The 12,009-nt window shown below is 41.1% G+C and overlaps 1 protein-coding gene across 10 annotated transcripts in view; it reads right to left on the bottom strand.

The window, feature by feature from the left end:
* Positions 1-12,009, bottom strand: part of PAM (peptidylglycine alpha-amidating monooxygenase) — a 311,728-nt gene that overhangs the window by 91,599 nt on the left and 208,120 nt on the right. The gene's annotated exons all lie outside the window — the stretch shown is intronic.

Genomic DNA, 12,009 nt, shown 5'->3' with positions numbered 1-12,009 from the left:
CCATTGGACTAGTAGCTATACCACCTCGGGCAAGTCACTTAACCTTTCTGAGTATTGATTTCCATTTCTGTAAACTGGAGGGGCTGAGATAGATGGAGACATCTTTACAGTCACACTTCTACCATCCCAAAGACTGTCTCTGGTGTTAAAAGCAAATGTTTTAAAAATGAATTAGTACATAAGACATAAGATCTTTGGTTTTTACCCTTTATGGAAGAAAGTAAAAGTCACGGTTTCCTTTTCCACAATGCCTTTTCAGCAGTGTTCCAATCTCATCCCCTTTGAAAATGCCTAAGAGGCTAAGGAATTTCATGCAGGTTGAACAGTACCTTCCTGCCAATCATTTATCTCTCACAGTTGGTCTCATGGTCTCTGCCATTCTCTCACTTTCTAGTCTCTGTCACCCCATATATTCCACTTAAAAATTTTTTTAAAATGGAAAAAATGGAAGGATATAACTTATTTTTGTTCATTTTTTGAAAAGGTCTATCTTGATTAAGTGTCAAGAGTGAACATTTGCATCCCTATATATAGAGAGGGGTGTCTCCAAGAAAGTCATACATACATTCAAAGTGTCTTCTCTATATTACTAGAATAGCATCTTAAAATCCAAACACCTAATTTTGTGAAAATGTTACGAACAAACATAAACTCTCCTTCAAATTTCTAAGTGAAATAAAAAAGTGGTAGAATAACCAGACGGTAATTAAATGCATTTTCTTCTTTCAGAACTCCCCTTTTCTTAAGAGAATTGAGATTTAATTATACTTATTGTGATAAATGCAAATTATTCTGCTCATGGCCCAAGTCTCAGGAGATGTCGCTGACATACCAGGAGTACAGGGGGAAAAAAAAAACCTAGAAGTAGATTTAATCCTCTAGGAAAATTTGCACAGAAGTCAACTGGGGAGCTCGTTAAAATTTCAGAATGTTGAGCTCCGGGGTGTGCTGATAACACACAGGCTGTCTGAAAAAAATGTGCACATGTATGTAAATACACATTTATTATAGTTTTTATTAACATAAAAGATATGTAGGACACAACTTATAAAAATAATAAAATAAATAATACTATTTATAAATTCCATATAACCAGATGAATTTCACAGAATTATTTCCTTAATTCTTGCTGAACTTTTCTTAGTTCACCTATGGTTACAAGTGATTAGTGAGTCCTGCAGATAAGAATGTTTGTTGATATCCTGCTTTATTGAAATGACAAAAGATACAGGCTGAAACTGCACTTGCTCATCAACAAGGTGAGCAAAATCTTTGCAGTGTTGGATAGTACTTTTTGAATTGAAAAAATATTTCCTAAAATATTTTGGCTATTCACAATAATCTGCACTACTAACATCGTTTTCATTATTTTCTTAAGTCTAAACAACCAACAAAATAGTTTATGAAGCACTGATTTGTAGCGTTTGTCTATTTCAGTGGTGTAAATTTTCCCACCATGACTGATTTCAAGTTATCAATGTGACATTACTGAGCACTGTGCTGGGAAAAAAATGAGCCATTCATGCACCATTCTATAGTATTTCCACCATACAGATCAATAGACATAAATACCAACCAGAGTACAGATAATAGTAAAATGTAGTAAGATAATTAGAGGATGATGATCTTTGAGCATTTATTGCCTTTATTTTTCATCACAGCTATACTTAACAATGGACCTCCTTGGTGGCCCAGCTGGTAGAGACTCCAGCTACAATGCGGGAGACCTGGATTTGATCCCTGGGTCAGGAGATCCCCTGGAGAAGGGAAGGGTAACCCACTCCAGTATCCTTGCCTGGAGAATCCCACAAACAGAGGAGCCTGCTGTGTCCAAGAGTTGGACATGGCTGAACAGCTAAGCACACATGCACACTTAACAACAAGCTCACTAAATAGCTGAAAATTAACAGTTGGCTCCTTCTGGTCAATAGAAATAGTTCCAGGACACAACAGCCAGTCCTGTGCTTCTTGTGCATTTGACTCAGTAGGTCTGGTTGGAACTAGGAATTTTCATTTTAAAAAGCACCCCAAGGAGATTCTGGCACAAGTAGTTGACATAAGATTTTGAGAAATTCTGACATAGACTGCTATGTACTTTAGAGGTAATTCTATTAAAGAACTTTTTGCTAATTCTAATTGTTTTAATGGAACATTAAAAAGAGTTCCTTGATTTAAGTAAACACTGGGTAAAATGTTTCAACTATGAAAACATCTAGTGCATGTTAGTCCCTTGGATTGCAAGGAGATCCAACTCGTCCATCCTAAAGGAAATCAGTCCGGATTATTCACTGGAAGGACTGAAGGTGAAGCTGAAACTTCAATACTTTGGCCACCTGATGCAAAGAACTCACTCATTGGAAAAGACTCTGATGCTGGGAAAGATTGGAGGCAGGAGAAGGGGATGACAGAGGATGAGATGGTTGGATGGCATCACCGACTCAATGGACATGAATTTGAGCAAGCTCCGGGAGTTGGTGATCGACAGGGAGGCCTGGTGTGCTGCAGTCCATGGGGTCGGAAAGAGTCGGACACGACTGAGCGACTGAACTGAACTGAGTGCAGATAAGGATATGAGGCCTGCTCATTCATTATGCACTGTCAATTGGAAAAATCCTTCTGTCGGGTAATATGGTGGAATCTCTTAAGGTTTCAATATTCTATAACCCTAAAATCCCATTTCTAGACATCTACCCTGCAGTAGCAATACATGGTTACCTAAAACATTTCTAACATTAAAGTTCAAAATTCAGAATTGCTTATAATAACAAATAACTCCGTATATAAATGTCTTTAATGGGGAAAAGGATATATAAATTATAATATATTCACCCAACAGAATACTAGGTAGTCACTATAAATAATGAAAGAACCTTACATGTGCTGCCTTAGAAATATGTCCAGGGTACATTGTTAAATTAAAAACAACAGCAGATGCAGATCTGTGGTGAGAGTGATCTGAATTTTGTCCAAAAAAGGAAAAAAGTGCAGATACACATATCTGTGGTTTCTGTGTGTATACAGAAAAGTGTAAGGGATAAGCACATGGAAAACCAGCAGATATAAACAGCAGTTACCTGGGGGTAGGGCTGGGGGTAGAAAGGGAGATGGGATTGAAGAAGGTATTATAAACTTTTTTCTTTTTCATCTATATACCTTCTCTTCAATAATTTTACTGAGATACACATGTCAATGTGTGGCAAAAACCACTACAATATTGTAATTAGCCTCCAGCTAATAAAATATATGGGGGGAAAAAGAATTAAAAATAAATAAATAAATAAATTGCATGTCTGAACAACAACAACAAAATAATAATTATACTGAGATATAATTTACATGCGTTACAAGTGACCCCTTTAAACTGTATAATTCAATGGCTTTTTAGTATATTTACAGATATGTGCAAATGTCACCTCATATTTATATATATTTTTAAATAGGTATTGTGACTTTTTACTTTTCTTTTTAATGGTCTTCTGTATTTTTTAAAAAAATGAACAATAAAGCTTGAGAGAGATTATTCTAATGAGAAAATATTCAGATATATCCAGAGTCCTTTAATTCTTGTTAGCATTTTAACTAATTAAGGCTTCTTGTTCCCCAACTGGAACTTTTTCCAATTCTGAGGCCTGAAAAGCTCTAGAAGCCTAAAGTTTTTCTGGTTAATGTTCGGTAGCAAAATCTGATCAGAACGAATGTGATGCTACTTATTACCTCTGTCTTTAACCCTCTCAGTGTGACCACCTGAAAAATGTGCTACAGGAATCTAGCACATTTGACTAGGGACAGGGTCTAGACTCCCAAAGGGGACATAAGGTAATATATGATTTCTGCACCTGAGTATCTTTCAAAAGGGTTTAATGCTCTTAATTCCAAATGGCATGTTTCCCAAAGCATGTGAATGAAAGTTTGGGCCCCTACCTCAAAGTATATTAGAGAAACAGAAAATGGGAGGTGGGAAGGAAGAAAGGAGACTTGCTGAATGGCACGGGAATCTCAGGGTTGACAGTGAAAAGGGAAATTCAGATCAAGAGCACCCTTCCTGGAACCACGGGTGCTGCTGTCCCTGGAGTTGAACTTGGAAACATGTGTGCCCTGGGGAAAAAGATCACGTTGAGAGCTAACCTCCTATATGCCGGAAGTGATCAGGACTGCTGGAACGTGTGCAGGTCAGGGTCCTATTTAGAGAAAGCCGGACTGAATGCTAGAAAGGTGTCATCTTCGTCTCCTTTGGTGTAGAGATAGTGGTTTTCAGGTTTCTCCTTGGGGAGGGGAAGCTTTAATCACCCTCTCCCCATTTGGAATTTCAAGGGAGATTCTTACACATGGAAAGTCATCCGGAACACTTGAAAATACGTGGGCTTAAATACCCCGAGCCACAGTATCGCTCACTTTGCAGGGGAGAGAGTAAAAGCAGGTGTGGTGTATCTCCCTGGAAAGCACGCAGGAGGAAGCTGCCTCAACAGATTGAGAAGACAGCGCAGGAAGCATGGGGAGCAGCCTTCCACCTGAGTCCCGGCAGCTCCACTTTCAGGAAACAGTCAATTAAGAGCATCTCGATTCTTTCACTGAAGCCAGAGGAATCTGCTTTCTACTCAGTTCAGTTCAGTTGCTCAGCTGTGTCCGACTCTTTGTGACCCCATGGACTGCAGCATGCCAGGCCTCCCTGTCCATCACCAACTCCCGGGGTTTATTCAAACTCACGTCCATCAAGTCAGTGACACCATCCCACCATCTCATCCTCTGTCCTCCTCTTCTCCTCCCTTCAATCTTTCCCAGCATCAGCGTCTTTTCCAATGAGTCAGTTCTTCAGGTGGCCAAAGTACTGGAGCTTCAGCTTCAGCATCAGTCCTTCCAATGAATATTCAGGACTCACTTCCTTTAGGAAGGACTGGTGGGATCTCCTTGCAGTCCCAGGGACTCTCAAGAGACTTCTCCAACACCGTGGTTCAAAAGCGTTCTACTACAATGACATAATTTGAAGCACAGCTGCCCTGCCACTGATCTATGCTCTGCCTTGTTCAAAAATGCATTAGCAAGGGATTTTTCCTGGGCTCACGATTTCAAAGCTTTTTCCAACAGCTTGCCAGCAGCAGTCTTGTAAGAGGCAGATAAGCAGCAGGAGTCACCGTGGAATCAGAATTCCTCCAGGGTCCTCTGTTTTCCCTTCTCCCCGCACTGCTCCGCTTACCTCACGCTCACTCAGCCACTGCTTCAGTTGTGGTGGAAAGGAAGCCTCTGTGTGTGTACACGTGTGAGCACGGAGGGTGCATTTCACGAATGCGTGACCCATGTCTACTAACACGTATGTCTAATAACACCCACCTGTGTGGGACTAAGCTACACCGAAAAGTGAAAGCGTTGGTCCCTTCACTGTACCCAACTCTCTGCCACCCTATGGCCCGTAGCCCACCAGGCTCCTCTGTCCACGGAAGTCTTTAGGCAAGAATACCGCAGTCGGTAGCTGTTCCCTTCCCCGGGGGATTGAATCTGGGCCTCCTGCATTGCAGGTGGATTCTTCTCTATCTGAGTCACCAGGGAAGCCGCACAGCAAAGGATCACAGCCAGGACGGAACAACACACGCGGGTGAGAAGAAATCAAGTCTGAAGGCTACCAAGTCCAGGCCCCGGTGTTCCCATGATTTTATTCAAAGAACGCCCTCTAAGGGTTTCAACTCAGAGTCTGTGTACTCTAAATTTACAATTATATGGAACCTGACTGCCGAGATGCCACATCGTCAGCTTAGGACGAGAGAGAAGGATGCCTAGAGATCATCAATCTGGGAACACAGAATCTCTTTCTGAACGAGGTGTGGTCTTCTTTGCTTCCCACCCCCTCTCTCACTGCACTGGTTGTTCCGGCTCCGGGGATCACAGTTACTGTTTTGTTTTCATGTGCCCCCACCGGATGAGGGCAGACTTTCCTTCTCACTCATCTTCGCCTCCACACGCTGCTCTGTCTGAATTAAAACGAGTTGAAGCGGTAGCTTGACAACTGAGGAAACTATCACACAGAAGTAGACGGAAGAAGGCAAGAAGCCCAGTAACACGAAAAATCTGTGTCTACTCCTAAAATTTGGGAGGAAATTATTGTACAGTAGTTGATATTCAGAATAATCGCCGAAGACGATGATATCCCCCAACGGATACGAATAAACGAACATTTACTGCCAGTCTGCTCTCTGTTGGGCAGAGCATCAGGTAGGTAACATCTGCCACCTGTTCCACTTTCATCAGGCCCATCATGTATTTGGGAAAGATTTCTGTCCAAAATGTTTTAAGGTTATGGTACTTACAATGTTAAAATCTTAGCTTTCTGGAAAGCTTGGCTACTGAAAATGCTTTGTTCTTTTAAGAGTTCCAGCTAGAATTTTGTGATTTTACTAATATAACCTCAGAAATTTGGAGATGAAACTTCTCAGGGCTCACTCTTATATAATGGAGCATTGAAAACAGGAGTCTGAGGCTTCATTCATCTCATTTATAAAATAAGCATCGAACACTCACTCTAAGGAAAATGAACGTTTCTGCTGTGCTCCCAGGAAAATGCTAAAACATAGGTGCACTTTGAGGGTTGTAAGGAAGGGTTCGTAGAAGCAAACTCTGAATGTGTGTGTGTGTGTGTGTGTATGTGTGTGTGTGGGGGTCTCTATCCCTGATAATACCTGTCAGTTTTCTTATAGGCACCACACACTTAGGGACGAATAGTTTATAGCTTGGAAATTCTGCCAACTCAAAGACAGTCAGAGCTTGTGCACTTGGGAAGAAATTCTTGCCTCCTTTTTACATCAGCTCCAACTTGAGCTGGTCAGTGCAAGAGTTTTCTGATTTGAGAAATGAGTTATTGTTGGAGACTAGTAAGCTGCTGCCAGAAACTCTGCAAAGAAGAGGTCCAGTTCTTTTAAGATTCCCTTGGGCCAAAACATCTAGAAGAAAAGTGGTGAGTTTCTGCAACAATCTCAGGAGAATTTTCTCTGTTGGAATAAGACATTACTTAGAAAAAAAGCTGGCAATGAAAAAACTAAAGAAAGAAACAGGACCAGGAGGAACCTCTAGTTTCTGCTATTCTAATTTCCTTAAGGGCAGGGGACTCGGCCTTGTGGTTTATCTCTGTACAACTGAGGCTCTGGATGGCAGAAACGGCTGCGGAGAGCAGGAAACAGGGCCGAACTAGGACACTTCCACTGGCGAGGTGACAAACGCAAATACAGCTCTGCGTCTGAATGTAACAAGAAACTCTGACACCCTTGAAAAGCAACCAACATATTCTTTATATTATGGTAACTAGGACAAAAGGTGGCGTTTAGGGGAATTTATATCACCTTAAAGTCTGTTATAGAAACTATGAGAGCGGCTAACATGGGAGTGCTTACCAGATAGCTTCATATGAACCGCGATGATCCCACTTTACAGACGAGGAAAGCAGAGAGGTTTAGAAACTCGGTGAGGATAATAAAATTAGCAAGTGCCGTCGCCAGGCCATCTGGTCTTAGAGTTTGATCACGTAACCAAAGACTACGCTTACACTGGACAGGCAGTTCTAATGGGGTTACATTCTGTTTTCTACAGAACATTAATTTCTAAAAAAAATTAAAGCTTACATTAAAAAAAAAAAGAAACTCATTCTGGCCTTCCAGGACCCCATCCAGGCCCACCCTGGCCTCCTAACACCCCAATCTTTCTTCCTAAGGCTGGGGGCTTTGTCATGCACAAAAGCCCCGGACCCAAGTGAAAATCTGATCAGGTTACTGCTGGGAAGCACGCTGGGTGGTTTCAAAGCAGTCCTAACAGGGTCTGTGTGGTCCAGTCCCCACCTGTCAGCTCTCTCTTCATCTCTTGCCACTTGTCCCTTGGCATTTCACACTCCAGTAAGGCTAAGTCACCAAGAGCTCCGGGTGGGCCTGAGGCTCCTCACCGCCCAAATCCACGCACACACTTTTGCTCCGTCTGGGGCACGTCTCCTCCTGGCCCCATCTGAGTGCAGGCTCGATTACCATGTCAGTTCAGTTTAGTCCTGTCGCTCAGTTGTGCCCGACTCTCTGTGACCCCATGGACTGCAGCCCGCCAGGCCTCCCTGTCCATCACCAACTCCCGGAGTTTACTAAAACTTGCGTCCATTGAGTCTGTGATGCATCCAACCACCTCATCCTCTGTCGTCCCCTTCTCCTCCTGCCCCCAATCCCTCCCAGCATCAGGGTCTTTTCAAATGAGTCAGCTCTTCGCATGATGTGGCCAATGTATTGGAGTTTCAGCTTCAGCATCAGTCCTTCCAATGAACACCCAGGACTCATCTCCTTTAGGATGGACGGGTTGGATCTCCTTGCAGTCCAAGGGACCCTCAAGAGTCTTCTCCAACACCACAGTTCAAAAGCATCAATTCTTCGGTGCTCAGCTTTCTTTATAGTTCAACTCTCACATCCATACATGACCACTGGATAAACCATAGACTTGACTGGACAGACCTGTGTTGGCAAAGCAGTGTCTCTGCTTTTTAATATGCTGTCTAGGTTGGTCATAACTTTCCTTCCAAGGAGTAAGCATCTTTTAATTTCATGTCTGCAGTCACCATCTGCAGTGTAAGTCCTTGAAAAGGTTCATCTTCTAAGAAGCCTTTCCGAGACAATGTCCCCCTGCCCTTCCAGGTAGACCCGTCTGCCGGCCACCCCACGGCCCCTGTATCTGGGATGCATTCCTACTTCTGCCTAAAGACGTCCTGTCCCTGCGCTTGTCTCTCCTGCGAGAATGTACTAGACTCCTCTGGGCAGGAAGATCAGCACAGCCCGCACCAGCCCAGATCTGACGTAAGACTGGCATGGCATCGAATAAGACTGGCCCCCTTTAAATGTCGCGTTTACAGCTTCACATTCTGCTCCACTCCTAAAACAAAAAACCAAACCAAAACAAGTATTTCAGGCGATCCCGCAGATCAATCTTTTCCCACTACTAGACGTCCCAGTCCAGGACGCACCCAGCTGGCTTCAGGGTATGTTCTCCAACAAACATCAGAAGACATTTTACCTTCACTTTTGATGCATGATTAAAGAGACGTCCTAGGCTTCTCAAGTCTCTTAAACCTTCCTTGTGTAGGAAAACGCTCATATGCTTAAGCCAAACATTTTCTCACTTTTCAACAGAGCGCAGGGATTTCCTTGTGGTGCAAATCTGCTTCTGATTTATAATTTATATTCTAAAAAATATCATTAATAATTTTAACATAGAGTTCACATCTTCAATAAGATGATTACTTCAGTAAGCAAGAATATGCATAATGTGTATAGATGTGTACACATATCTATATATGTGTAAATATATAGATATGTGTATAGATATGTACATACATCTATATATGTGCACATATACAGAACATATGTAATTCATTTTTAATTATTAAAAGACATGATGCTGTAATTCCACTTCTAGGTTCATCTGGCAATAACTGTGAGATCACCATATAGAATCTTTTTAAAGTATAAGTCACTTCTTATAGTTAATCAGGTACATAGAGATTTAATTTAACACTTTTTCTATTAGGAGGGTATGAGTGGAAGTATAGTGTGCCAACTGGCAGGCACTTAACATAGTGTTTATATTAGGAGAATTTAAAAACATGAAAAGAATTATAACATTGTAAAGGGGGAAAAAAATCGCACAATCCTGTCTTTCAACTTACTGAGTGCTTGCTTTTATTCCCTGTTCCTTTTAACCCTTGAAAACATACAAGCATATCTATGGCTTTATGTAGTCTGTATAAAAATTTATGAGTCGCTATTTCTGTTGTTATACCATTTATTTATTTATTAGTCCCCTATTAAGGGACATTTGTTAACTTTCCAGGTTTTCATATTACTAGTTAATGGTATATAAATAACTGTGGGTAGGGAGTGCCTTAGAAAACGAAACCAAAAAATTCCAACAAAACCCTTCCTTTAGTTGAAGACAGAAGCCTAGAGAAAGGTTTTAATGTTTTATATAAAATGTATATAATATGATAAAGCTGCTTTCCAAAGCACTGCACTAATTCACAGAGCTCCCCAAGCTGTAGCATATTCATGTAAACCCTGGCAGCCCCGGGTTTTATAATTCAATCTCCACTCACACCCAATTAAGTATAAATGCAAAATGCTCCCTTGTTATTTTAGTGAGATTTGATATTTTCTCATGTTGTTTACTTACTATTCTAAGCTATCCAGGTATAGCTTAAGGCACAAGATAGTATCTAATGCTACTGAGTGAATTACACGGGTGAAATTTTTTGTTTACATTTCTATTACATTATAATAAGATCTACAAGTTATAGGACCAGTAATCTTCCTACCTCATATGTACCATTTCTTTGAAAAACGTTTCTCAGAAAAGTGAAAAATGAAACACTAGTATGAAAGTTTCCAGTCAGTCTCTTATAGCAAATAATAACTACATATTTATATATTAAACATCAGTACTTTTTCATGATCCCAAATTAAACATAAATTACAAAACAAAATTAGTTCTTCATCAGTAATAAGTTAAATTATTACAGCAATATGTTTTAAAAACTAGTATATTATGTATTTTCCCTTCACCCTGGGGTGCGGTATCTACAAGGAAGTACTCCAAAGCTCAGAGGAATTAGGTTGAAAGTCTAGAGTTCTATAGCGGATAGATCTGGGGGTGGGGGGTTGTGGGGTATGACCAGCTACCTTAGTTGTGGTGACGGGAAAGCCTTCCCCCCTTCTTTGGGAAAATAATAGTCTTGTCAATGCTTTGGAAGTCAGCAGTCTTAGAATCGGCCTGCTCCCCGACACCCATACGGCAAATTTTAGAGCAGATAATTTGTGTCTTTGTTCCTCAAACACGAACATTATTTATTCCTGTTTTCAACAAAACCTTGGCTCAGCGCTATAATTAACAACTTAAGACTTTAGGTTCTGTTCCAAAAATGGAAAGCTATTTATATATAACTCACAGCATACTTTAAATATAAAACAGGTTTTACTTGGAAGTTAGGCTCATGAGCTGGTCCACAGGAGCTTGTTTAATCGGTAATACATCTGATGGCAATACTAATTATAATTTTTCAATTGCATAAATTTATTCTTTCTAAAAATTTTAACTGAAGCATATAGTTGACTTAAATTTATTCTTTCCAACATCCTTTTCCAGAGGAAGACTGTACTTACTGTCCCAGCCCTGAATGCGGAGAACCTATCGTCACCCTCACCATGGGGTGCTCTCTCAGCAAAGGCCCTGGGGATATTTCACAGGCGGAGATGGACACGTACTTCTGCGCTCTGTTGATGGATAGAAAGCTAACGTATCTAGAGACTAGAATGTATTAGGTTAGTTAGTAGAAATACAGTGTTGGATTAGAGAACTCGAGAAAACACGTATGTCGGCAAGGCAAAGGGGAAGGCTGACATGCCCAGAAGACTGCTTAATGTTTATACTCCTGTGAACACCAAAGTGTGAACCTGGAATGCAGCTGGGGTTTGATTAAATGCAGCAGAAGGTGTAACAACTACAGTCTCGGTTGCCTTGGGAACAGGGCCCCATCCTCATGCTAAAGATTCTATAATAAGAAAAGGAGCACTTAAGCAGAGTGCCTAGTCATATGGGTAGACCAACAAGTTTCCCAGGCAATATTCAGAAGCCTCTGTGGAGTGGAAGGGGTCTGTACATCAATGCAGCTGACAACAGATGAAGTGAGAAGTGTGGATTACAGATAGCACTGACGTGAGCCCAAGTGTCTGAGAACTTCCCTGCTATCACGAAACCCGGTGACTCTCCAGTGACTTGCTTCTAAGAATAGATATTAATTACTAGTCTCTATTCTTTCCAATGCTGCTGCTTAGAAGGAACCTCTTAATAGGAGACAGTGGATAATATAATACCCTGGAAAGGAAGAGAACCCTAAAGTCAGTGTAAGAGAAAGCACAGTAGGATGAATAAGAGAATATGTGTGTAAGAGACTGTAACTTTCAAAATAAAACTCATGTCTGGTGGCTCAAATGGTAAAGAATCTGCCTGCAA

The sequence above is a fragment of the Muntiacus reevesi genome, chromosome 1, assembly GCF_963930625.1.
Source record: "Muntiacus reevesi chromosome 1, mMunRee1.1, whole genome shotgun sequence".
Classification (NCBI taxonomy): Eukaryota; Metazoa; Chordata; class Mammalia; order Artiodactyla; family Cervidae; genus Muntiacus; species Muntiacus reevesi.
The sequence above is the reverse complement of the archived record's forward strand: the minus strand, read 5'-3'. Positions and strand labels throughout refer to the sequence as shown.